At 45.3% G+C, this 12,039-nt stretch overlaps 1 protein-coding gene across 1 annotated transcript in view; it reads left to right on the top strand.

Moving 5' to 3' along the window:
- The first annotated feature begins 1,009 nt into the window (after positions 1 to 1,009).
- Positions 1,010 to 12,039, top strand: part of USF3 (upstream transcription factor family member 3) — a 51,640-nt gene continuing 40,610 nt past the window's right edge. Inside the window, exon 1 of the mRNA XM_004577894.2 lies at positions 1,010 to 1,260. The gene's annotated coding sequence lies outside the window, so the exon portion shown is untranslated. The remainder of the gene's footprint in view (positions 1,261 to 12,039) is intronic.

Here is a 12,039-nt window from a genome sequence, read left to right as displayed (position 1 = left end):
AGTTACCTCGTCTATGGACACCTAAGATCTGGGATATTTCCAAACCTGGCTATGGAAGGACTTGGAAATCCTACCACCACTAGGAATGGGACACCTATTTTAGCACAGGATGGGGTGGGGTGGGTGGTATTATGAAATGCAAGCGGAACTGGGGAAGTGGACGTGTGACAGCGATCTCAGGGCTCCAATCTCACCCTGGAGAAGACGCTTTTCTGTGTGGCACGATTTCACACGCCCATGTCCGAGCTTTGTGCCACCCGCCCGGTGCTGTAGACTTCCTTCCGCCAGCAGCGCAGACCCGAGCACATTTCTGAACACTGCCCTCGGCTCGCAGGAGTCTGCGAGTGGTGCCAAATAAAAGGCGTTCGTAGGCAGCCCACAGCCTTCGAACAAGAGCGGCGTCACGTCGGCGGCGATCTTCAGGGAAAGGAAGTCGGGGACATCTGGATCCCCGTCTCTTCCCCCTCACAGCTCGCTCAGGCATCCTCCCGCCTTCCCGCTCAGTCGTTCCGAAAGGCTGCCGCGCCTCTTCCTCCTCAGATTTCCCACTTGCTAACTCGCACCGAACGACAGGCAAAGCCAGAGAGCCAGATACAAAAGAAGTTTGAGACACCTTTTCCCGGTTTTCCACGCGTCCCCTTTAAGGAACCAGGCCCACCTCTTTCCCATTCACGTACTGGCTTTCCTTCCTGCCCGTCACTCTACCTTTAAGAATATTTCCTGTTCCTTCAACCCAGCTTGCACACCTCCGCCCCCAGGCTCTCCTCATTGGGCCGCCCGAGGCCGCTTCCAGGCTCGGTTTTCCCTCCACCTCCTCCCGCCCTCTAGCCTAGCGCAACGGCGTTCCGGCTCCTGATTGGCTACCGCGGCAGCCACCCCGAGGCACGATTGGCGGACGGGAAGGCGAGGGGCGGGCGCGCGGGGCACTCAGGCTAGGCTGTGCGCTCTCCGAGCGGCGGCCGCGGGAGGGGCGGGGAGGGGCGGGGAGGGGCGGGGGGAGGGGGGCTGGGAAAGTTGAGGCCGCGCGGCCGTCGGGTCTCCGGCCTTGAGGGCTCGGGCTCCGCCGCAGCGGCCACCGGGGGCGGGGGAGAGGAGGGCCGGGGCCCACGCTCCCCCAGCCCCGGAGGAGCAGGCGGCGGCTGCGGATCGAGAGACTCGCCCGGGTGCTCCGACACCCCTTGCCTTCCCCGCCTAGGATCATGAGCCAGGCGGGGGTCGCCTCCGCCGCCGCCCCCGCGGTCGAGACCGCGCAGCCGGCGGGTGAGTGACTGCGGGAGGGGGCCCCGCTGACAGCCGGGCCGGGGGGCGGGGGCGGCTCCGGGGGGCGGCTCCGGGCTCAGCTCCACCCACCCACCCCGACGCCGCTCCCGGAGGCGAGGGCTGCGCGGAGTGAGCCTCTTGCCCGGGGACCGTGCCCGGAGCCGAGCATCGCTCTGGTCCCCGCGCCCCCTGGCTTGCCAGGGCCGCCGAGAGGGTGGAGGGGCTCGTCCTGCGCCCGGTTTGCGCAGAGCTCGGGGCCAGAGGCCCCACGCTGTCCCCGGTGCATAAAGAGGCAGGCGTCCCGGCTCACGCCTCCCCCCTCCTCCTCCTCCTGCTCTTTCTCTGTCCCGTGCGTTTCCCTCGGACCCGCTCGGCACACAGGCCACCTCTCAGCCCGCCAGCGGAGAGTTACGCTGTTGGGTTTTTCTCTTTGGAAGCCTTCTGAATAGGAGTGGAGCAAGTGAATGGCCACACTCTTGCAATCTCCTCCCATCTTTCCCGAAGCGATAAGGGATGTTTGTTGAGGTTTAACGTTTTCGTTGTGGAGTTTTCTCGCACTCAACTCTCCCCGGTCTGCCTCTTTGCTCTGGGGGGGTCTGGTCCTTCTCGGTTCACTTTGATCTCAAACTGAGACACGGCGTTTACCCAAGTGTGGAATCCCAACTTCTGTCCTGGTTAAAATTTTTACGCCTAAGTAGATAGAGTGACCTAACACCACCAAACAAGGCAGCCCGGCCTACTTCGCAGGCCAGGAAGCCAGTTTGCTTACCTGTGAACCGTGGACAGATTGCTCGACTGAGTCCTTCAGTGACATGGAACCTGAAGCCTGTGCCCTCAGTTGGTTTTCTTTAAAAAAGACGTGCTCGCTTCCTTGGACAATCAACAGGCCGTCTTCCTCTCCAACACTTCGGTCACTTCTCCCTCTTTCCCAGGACTCTGGTTCGGAGTGTAGAGTCCTCATTAGTATTTCCCTTTATCTGTGATGTGCCCTGAAAGTACTTGTTATAAAATCAGCAAAACACATTGTAATCATAGCACCTCTGAAACGCAGAGTAGCCTGGTGTGTGTAGGCACTACAAAAATGAAGACTGCAGACAGCATCTTGCCTTTTGTTCTGATATAAACTGTGAGTTTCGTGTCCCTTGGTAGATTTCTTTTTTGTATGTAAGAGAAGTTTCGTGACCACTGCACATGGATGCTGCCAGAACATTCGCCAATAGAAAAACACTGCATTATGTGGATGTCAGCGCAGCTTAGAACTGAAGTAGTTCCTAACTGGGCGAGAGGTCTCTGGGAACATCACAGAAGTAGGTTTCCAAAGCTGCAGACTTCACAGTCAGCAGCGAGCTGGTCATGGAGGAGAAATTGGTTACTTTTCTGTCTTCAGAATGTAGAACATGGGAAAAGAAACACTAGAAAAGAACGTTTCGCTCAGGTTAAAGGCCTCAGGGTGTGCAGGGCAGTCCAGCATGTGCACTGTGTGGGCTTCCTCTGCACCCCATCAGGGTGCAGGTTCTAGCCCTGGCTGCTCTGTAGCCTGCTATTAGTGCACCCAGAAGAGAACAGGCGATGGCCCCACACCTGGTTGAATTTCTTAGCTCCCAGCTTCCCTCTGGTCCAGCTCTGGCTGTAGCAATTATTTGGGGGAGTCAAACAGAGGATGGAAGAAGATCTCTGCCTCCTTTTTCTCTCTCATTCTTTTTCCTCCCTAATATTTATTTATTTGAAAGGCAGAGTTATACATAAAGGGGGAGACAAGTCTTGCATTCACTGACTCATGCTCCATATGGCTGCAGTGGCCAAGCGCTGGATCTGGCCAAAGCCAGGGAGTCAAGTTTCAGCTAGGTGTCACACATGAATGGAGGAACTCAAGCACTTGGGCCATTTCTCCCTGCTTTCCCAAGAGCATTTCAGGGAGCTGAATTGAAAATGGAGCAGCAGGGATTCAGAACAGCCCCCATACGGGAAGCAGGCATTGCAGATGGCAGCTTTACTCACTGTGCTGCAATGCCATCCCCTCTCTCGAATATCAATAAATCTTGAGGAAAAGATAAGCTTCAACAGATAATTAGTTCAAAATTGTTGCTTCCATGTCTGGTTGTACACATAGATGTATCCATTGTACTTCCCTGCATTCACTAACCCACTGGGTCTTGGTCTGGACTGTCCATCCGCATTGCTTGGTGTGCCTGTACATTTTAATGCGTAGGGCACTTCCCCAAAGGGTCTCCTCTTAATCTGGGGTGATGGTAGGCCACCCTGAAGGTGACTGTATTCAGTAGCATGGGCTGAGAATCATTAAATGCCTAGACTATCTCAGTCTCTAGGCTTATGTTCCTTTTCAAGGTCAGGCCTTCAGGCGTGTGGCACAGCTTTCTCCCTGCTGCTGGTCAGCATGAACCCTTAGACCCCTTCAGGTGCCGGAAGTACACTGCTTACATCCGTGCTTTTGCGAATGACATCAACATTTCTCCAAAAAATGGACTACCCATGTTTCCATTCCTGTATCCTGCCTCCCCACCAACAGCAGTTTTAATTGCATTTTAATGAAGATTTTGGGTAGTTTATTAATTGATCCACTTCCTTTGAACTTTTCTACTGCATGTTGTGCAAGACTGTGCTTGTGAAATGTTGCAGTTGGACTCCTGTATATAGATGTTCAGTTATTCACAAATTACAGAGGAGTGACATTTTATTTGTTTGAAAATTTGTGAAAAGATTTATTTCTGTTTAATTTAAAGTCAGATAGAGAGGGAGAGACAGAGCCTCCACCCGCTCACTTTCTCCCTAGATGGCTGTGATAGCCAGGACTGGGCCAGGTTGAAGCCAGGAGCCAGGAACATCATCCAGGTTCCCATGTGGATAGCAGCCACAAAGGTGTGTATGGAGTCTCCTGTTTTTCCCAGGTTCGTTAGCAGGGAGCTGAATTGGAAGTAAAGCTGCCAGGATGTGGACTGGTGCCCATATGGAACACGAGCATTACTGGCAGTGCCTTTACCTGCTACACTACTACGCCAGTCCCTTATTTGGCTTTCCATGGATTGTAGGGAGCTGTCTTGATCCTGTTTGCAACCATAGTTTCAGATTTGATTCACCTCAGATATTTGTTCTGTTTATCTTTGTGATTTTAGTACCTAACATTGCATTTGTCATTCACTGGCACTTGATAAATGCTTATTGAATAATTACCATCTTGCATTTCATGTAAAAATAACTGTACAACTTCATTGTGTGCTGGCTTGTCTTTTACTGTTTTTAGCGTTGTGTGTGGAGCTACTTAAAATTTGTGGAAATGTATTTAAAAATAAGTTTATTTTGGTGCAAAAAGTTAATCCATTCTAAGTTTTTTTCATAATGTGCTTTTTGTGTACTTTTTGAAGATTATCATGTGCGTGGATTTCACAATATTTGCACCAATTTAAATGTATTGTTTAATTCCATTTCCATTATTTTTGAAGTACTCTCATGTATTTCCTGTAGTTTTATTATACATTTGTCAAACGTTAGTGAAATGTAAGTAATTGCAATTATAACAGACCCTTAAGTACATAATCTTCCATGTAGTATACACAGGGAAATATACCTTAAGTCTTTAACTATGAGCTTGTTATCCATAAAATGTTTGTGGAACTCTAAGAAAAAAGTCATTAACTGTCCAATTGGATAATTTTTCTTTTTCTTATTAACTTTTCCATATGGGTACAATTGTACTGCTTTAGAAGGCTGGATCTTTTAATTAGATCAGTGGGACATGATAAGTTACTCCTATTAATGTGCTAATATTGTGTTTTTAATTCAGTTCATCAAGTATTTATTGAGTACTTACCATGTGCCCAACACTGTTAGGCACTAAAGAGAATAAATAAGTAGTAAATGGTGACCAGACAATTCTTTCAATAGACAATTATTACTGCTAAACTGAGTACTAATTATTGAAAATGCAAATATGAAGGCTGTAGAAGTAAAAACCTGCAATCTAGTGGGAAAAACTAATAAGCATGAAGAGTATATTTCATGTTAACACATTCTAAATTATGTGTCATGATATTTTTGGCTATAAAGAATATCTAGTATACCTTCCAAGTAACATTCTTGTGTTAGGTCTTCTTTTTAAAGATTTATTTATTTTTGTTGGAAAGTCAGATTTGCAGAGAGAAGGAGAGACAAAGCAAAATGTCTTCTATCCACTGGTTCGCTCCCCCGATAGCTGCAATGGCTGGAGCTGAGCCAGTCAGGAGCCAGGAGCTTCTTTCAGGACTCCCTCATGGGTAGATTACCAGGCCTTGGGCCATCCTCTACTGCTTTCCCAGGCCACAAACAGCGAGCTGTATTGGAAGTGGAGCAGCCTGAACATGAATTGGGGCCCATATGGCATGCTGTGCTTATAGGTAGAGTATTATCCTGTTGAGCCACCATCCCAGCCCTTGTTTTATTTTGTTTTTTTGAAAGACTCATTCACAGAGAGGAGAAACAGAGAGAGAAAAATTCTGCATCTGGTGGTTCACTCCCCAAATCACCGTTAACTGCCGGAACTGAGTCAATCCGAAGCCAGGAGCCAGAAGTTCTTTCAGGTCTCCCACATGGACACGAATTAGTGCCCATATAGAATTGCTGGCACTGTAGGCAAAGGTTTAGCTTCCTAAGCCATCGCACAAGCCTCTCTAATTTCTTTTTTAAAAAAATATAGAAGTTACAGTGAAGGGATCAAGGAGGAAAAAATAGCATAACCACGGGAGGTATCACCTTTGCCTCAGTGCCACTTACAAGACCAGTTTCTCTTTGGTTGTGGCAACAAATGCTGGCTTTCTGTGAACACAGTCACAGAAGTGAAGGAAGGTTCAATGGGGGAACTGGAAGCTTGGGAAGGCCAGCAAACAGAAGCTCCCGGGATCTAGCTCTGCCTGCTGTGCGGGGAGTGTTCCTGCTCGGCCTGGTGCCCAGCCCAGCATGTGAGGTCATGTTTAACGGTCTCCTCAAACTTCTGGAATAGGACACAGGAGTTCCTCAAAGGAAAGCAGGGTCAGGTGGCCGGAAGGCCAAAGCAAGAGGTATTTGCTACAGAGTCCATGGGATTTGGTAGCGTGGCTGTCCTTTGGTAACTTGCTATAAACACTTTTATGGATAGAAGTCAAGTAACAGTTGGTTGAACAGAGAATGAAAAGTGAGAAAGAGGAGACAGTAACTGATTATAAACTTCTTGTTCAAGAAGCCTGAGAATTGGGAGAAAGACTGCGAACACCTAGAGGGAGCTTGCAAGGTCAGAAAAGAAATTACTTTAGGGCCCGGCGGCGTGGCCTAGCAGCTAAAGTCCTCGCCTTGAAAGCCCTGGGATCCCATATGGGCGCCGGTTCTAATCCCGGCAGCCCCACTTCCCATCCAGCTCCCTGCTTGTGGCCTGGGAAAGCAGTGGAGGACAGCCCAAAGCTTTGGGACCCTGCACCCGCGTGGGAGACCTGGAAGAGGTTCCTGGTTCCCGGCATCGGATTGGCGCGTACCGGCCCGTTGCAGTCACTTGGGGAGTGAAACATCGGATGAAAGATCTTCCTCTCTGTCTCTCCTCCTCTCTGTATATCCGGCTTTCCAATAATAATTAAAAAATCTTTAAAAAAAAAAAAAAAAGAACAGCAGCTTTCTAAAAAAAAAAAAAAGAAAAAAAGAAATTACTTTAGCCTTTCAAAACTGAAGAAGATGAGTAACAGTATACTTAAATGAAAAAAATATTAATAGGGAAAGAGGTTAGGAATATGTGAGAGAGGAGAACTGTAACAAAGTTTTTGAGTAGGTGGAGTGCCTGCAGTTCAGAGCATAGGTCAAGGGTTTAGAGTTGACTAGAAGCATTGGGAAGATTTTTATGAAGGAAACAAACATGCTGGACTTTAGATGGATTGATAAGATTTTGACAGGCACAAAAAAGAAGCAAGTCAGTGAGAAAATAGTATGGCTTCTGGAAGAAGTGAATTAGCCAATGAGTGGCACCTGAAAGAACCCATCTAAACTGGAGGAGAGGGAAGAAGGAGTAATAGACAGGCATGATCCTATGTGTTTTACTCGCTGGAAGTGGGCAGGTGAGACTTGCCAGCAGGGAGAGGAGCAAGGATGTTAAACAATCAGTGGTGGGAAGTAGCCCGGTAGATGCTGGAGCAGAAAAGAAACATGATGAAAATTGGTGAATTGGAAAGATTGAGGGAGGAGTCACTGGGGTGTAAAATCCATTGAGAATCAGGAAAAAAGAACAGAAGCAAAGAGAGATTAGTAAGAATGAGCCATGTGTGAGACAAAGCAACAAATGAGAAGATACGGACTTTGTGAAAACAAATGGATAATTTTTGATGGGATTGGAAGATCAGTTTGGGGTTTAGGGCTAAATTAAAGTTTGGTGTCATTGATAAACTAGAGAGCATAGAAGTAGGTCTCCTGAAGTGTCAACACAATTTAAGATGGTCCATTTATTTTGTTGTGAAATAAACTGCTCTGAAGAGAGCTTGGCCTGTCCAAAGACATGGAGCAAGATCAAAGTTGAGAAGTAGCATTATTATAAAAAGATGATGGCTTTCAACCAGAAACAATTTAGAAGAGGAAGACAGCTTAGCGGAGAGAGCGACTCATGAAAAGGAAGTCTCTCTTTTTGAAAGTCTCTCCTGTTGAAAGGACAATGAAATGGCTTTTGGTTTGGTGACAAATAGTCCCTGACTGTATTTTAACAGTTCAGTCAGTAGCAAAAAGTCAGAAGGCATACTGCTAGAGGTTTCGGGGATTGGCTAACAGAGTAAAGGTGAGACATCTTACAGAGAAGAAAAATTTAATGATAGAAAAGGCAAGACATTCTTGTTTATGATAAGAAAAATCCTTCTGTGTTTTTTGGAAACAAAAAAGAGATCATTATGGGGAAGATACATTACTAGTGAGGAAAGAATCGAGTTTGGAATCTGCCTGCAGAGATTTGAGAGGTAACTTCAGAAAATCTCTGAGGGCCGAAAGGAAAGGTAGATGAGTGCGGGTCTCTTGACGGTAGGTGTAGGGTCCTTGTGGGAACTCCTGGCAGGTAACTTCCGTCTCAGTCAGTTACGTGAGAAGGAAGAATGGACTAACCATGCACTGAGCTTCTGCAGTGTGTCAGGCACTTGGCCAGAGCAAGGAAATGTATAATGTAAATGCAAAAACAGTTTTGATACCCTCCTCCGTTTAAATATGAGGCTGCCGAGTAAATGTCAGCTTTGCAGTTTGGTCCTAATCCCACCTCAGGGGTTAGTCTCAGCCCACTGTCCCATCTGTCCCCAGTGTGAGGTGAAGGACCCACAATGGCTTAACTGCATCCGTGTTAACAGCGGTGGTGGCTGTGCCTTGGGATTCTGTTAGGAGCTCTGTTCTCCTGGCCAAGCTTTGCAACCATATTCTTGGGTCTGCAGGTACGCTAAGGTGGACTTTCTCAACCAGCAGACCTTGGAAAGATTTTCTCAGCCCTGGAGCAATGAAACCAACAATGTCTCAGGGCTGTCGAAACCACTCAGTAATACCCTCAGAACACTGCTTTTCACATGGGGTCTCTAAGGTATCTCCAAGGACTTTTCCATCCTGAGTGCCCATGTAGTTGGACAGCAACTCCCTCTCTTGCAGACACAGGGAAAAGAAAAAAAAGAGACTAGACTGAAACTTATGTCCCACCCACCTTCTTCCATACCTGATCCACCCCACCTTAATCAGAGGCCTACATGGGTGTGCATTCCTCTCAACTGTGTAAACAATATTAAAAATAAAATTTTTAAAAAGGAAAAAACAGGAATTTCTGTCCTTCCCAGTCGTGTACTCCTCAGCAGACACTAATAAATCACCCAGGATGCACCTGACTTGATCGTAGGAGCTTGGAGTACATCAGTGAGCAACACAGTACGTGCAGAGATCGGCAGTCTACTACAGCCTAACGGGGAAGTACCCATGAAGGAAGTTGCTCAGCAGAATTTTGGAATACTCTCAGAGTTCAGAGACTTTGAGTGAGTTAAGGTTTATCAAAAAGTGAGTTGAGGGTTGTCAAAGGTAATTAAGTTCCATACTTCAAAACAGCTGTACCCCGGGCTTGAAGAACAGCTAATTACATTTATTGGTAAGCCGCCAGAATGTAGGTTTGTAAGTTCGGTGTGTACCCAGTGTGGGTTTCATGACCTGAGACAACATCAGGACTGCAGTTTAGAGTTCTGGTTGTCACTGAGTATGGCTTTCCTTTGGGGGCACCACCTCTGCTCCCTCTGCTCCCGCGGGATGTGCCTGCAGTCCGCACGCACCTTCAGAACAGGCAGGAGAGGCGCTCACAGACAGCAAGGCGGCACTTCTCTGTGCTCAGTGCATATTTGAATCACTTAGGGAAGGTAAAAAAGAAAATGTGGTTTTTATGGTGCTGAACAGATAAAGGAATCAATGTTTGAGAAAAGAAATGGAATCAATAAACAAAGGATAACTTTCTTTTATTCAAAAATATCCCCAAAGTTCTGGGAGAATATAGTTTCCATAAAATAGCAATGAGTTGCTATGAAAAAGAAATGAAAACAAGAAAGTTACCAGAAATCAGAAACTCATTTTCTGAAATTAAAGCTCCAATAGCAAGCCGAATAGCTCCCTGGTTGCAATAGGTTACTGAGTTAACAGAGATCAGACCAAGCATCCTTCCAAAATAGCATGTGGAAGGAGGAAAAAAATCGTGAGATGTTGAGGCATCGACTGTGCAGATACAGGCCAAGAACTAGTATTCCAGTCCTAAAGTTCTAGAAAGTCTCAGAAAGTGTTCTGTGGAGGTAGGTGGTAGGAAGTTGGTGGATAAAAAAAAAAATGTGTGAATACTTTTGTAGGAGGAGGAGGGGTTGAGGCCTCCCATGATTTTTAATAGAATTTATTCCAAGTTTGATGGTAGGATATTTTAGGTTATCAATAAGTGAGTCCTTTTATCTGAAGTTGTCTCTTTGTTTCTCTTTGTGTGACAATTTCCTCCTCAGACTGGCTTCCCTCTCGTGTAAGATGTGTGCAAGCTCAGTATTCATAGCCATATGCTCTCTTTGATTTAGAGAGAAAAAAAGCTTAGCAACCCGCACCATCAAGGCAAACTCCTATCTTTGATATAATTCAATAAACCTGAGAGCATTTGCTGTGGCTGAAGGCGTGATGCGGAAAGAACAAGTTGGGGTCAGGGAGGGATACATACAGAAGTGAAAACTGTGTAATTGTATAAAATGGAAAGGAGAAGAGTCTTCAAATGTCCACTGCAGTATGCCTCTCCAACTTGTTAAAGACATCCACAAATAGAATAGAAATACTGGCAGCCTGCTCTGTCTTCAGGTTCTGCCTGTGCTAACACAATCCAACATGGATGAAAAATGTTTGGAAAGAGAAATTGCATCAATACTGAACATGTTCAGACATTTTCTCCTTGTCATTATTCCTTAAACAATGCAGTATAGCAAGTATGTGCACAGCACTTATACTGTTTCAGATATAATGAGTAGCTGAGGGATGATTTAAAGTACAGAGGAAGACGTGCATAGGCTGTGTGCAGATACTGTGCCATTTGAGCTGAAGGGACTTGAGCATCTTCAGATTTTGTTACCTTTTGGGGACGTGTCCTGAGCCAATTTCCTGTGGATACTGAGGAATGAGTATAAAAGGAGGAAAAGATGTTGACAAAAATAAGAGGAAAAAAATTATCGGACAAGTAAATATAAAAGTGGGAGGAAAAAAACAAGGACAGAACATGACCAAATATATGGTATTTACAATACTGTTACTGAAATAAAATATCATCTTTGTAACAAAAGTTTCTCAGATTATATAGAAATCTACAGATTTGTGTTATTTCAGACAAATGTAACACAAATCAATTCAGAAAGGTTAAAAGTAGAATACATATATGCTCCTTACAGATACTGAAAGCAAATTTGTAGTAATATTTTCCAGACAGCAAACATCTACTGTCTAAATTATTTAATATAAACTTACACACAAGGAGACGATAATATATGGTCATAGAACACCTGGCAAAAATATATTATTGTAAGACTGAAAGAAAATTCCCAATTTCTAATACAGTTACAATTTCCAACATTTAAGTATGATTTATTGTCATCCATAATGCAAGAAAACAATTAACAAAAAAAATCAGAAAAGTGATAATCAAAAAAAAAAAAAAGAAGAAGAAGAACAAGAAGAAGTGTAACTACTTGAAAACCTTTTGTTTTGGGCCTGACATGATGGCTCGGTGGCAATTCCTCACCAAGTAAGCACCAGGATCCCAAATGGGTGCTGGTTTGTTTCCTGCTGCTCCAGTTCCCATCTAGTTCCCTGCTTGTGGCCTGGGAAAGTCGTAGAGGATGGCCCAAAGCCTGGGAACCCTACACCTAAGTAGGAGACCCAGATGAGGCTCCTGGCTCCTGGTTTCAGATCAGCTCATTCTGGCCATTGTGATGGCTTAAGGAATGAACCAGTGGATGGAAGATTTTTCTCTCTCCTTCTCTTCTTAAATATGCTTTTTCAATAAAAATAAGTAAATCTTAAAAAAAGAAAGCCTTTTTGTTTTTAAACTAATGTAGAAGGATATTTAAAATTGGAAAAAAGGAAAAAAAACAGTGAAATAAGATCAAGTGAAACGGCAGTTTGTAATGATTTATAACACGTGATAGAGTATTCTGCCTTTCTTGTTATCAAAGAAATTAAAATTAAATGACATGACATCTTCTGTTACCGTTGGTTTGTTAAAATTTTTTGAAGATTTATTTCAGCGTTGTGTTCAACAACAACAAC

This window comes from Ochotona princeps, chromosome 3, assembly GCF_030435755.1.
Source record: "Ochotona princeps isolate mOchPri1 chromosome 3, mOchPri1.hap1, whole genome shotgun sequence".
NCBI lineage: Eukaryota > Metazoa > Chordata > Mammalia > Lagomorpha > Ochotonidae > Ochotona > Ochotona princeps.
Note: the sequence above shows the minus strand (reverse complement) of the source record. Positions and strands in the feature narration are given on the sequence as shown.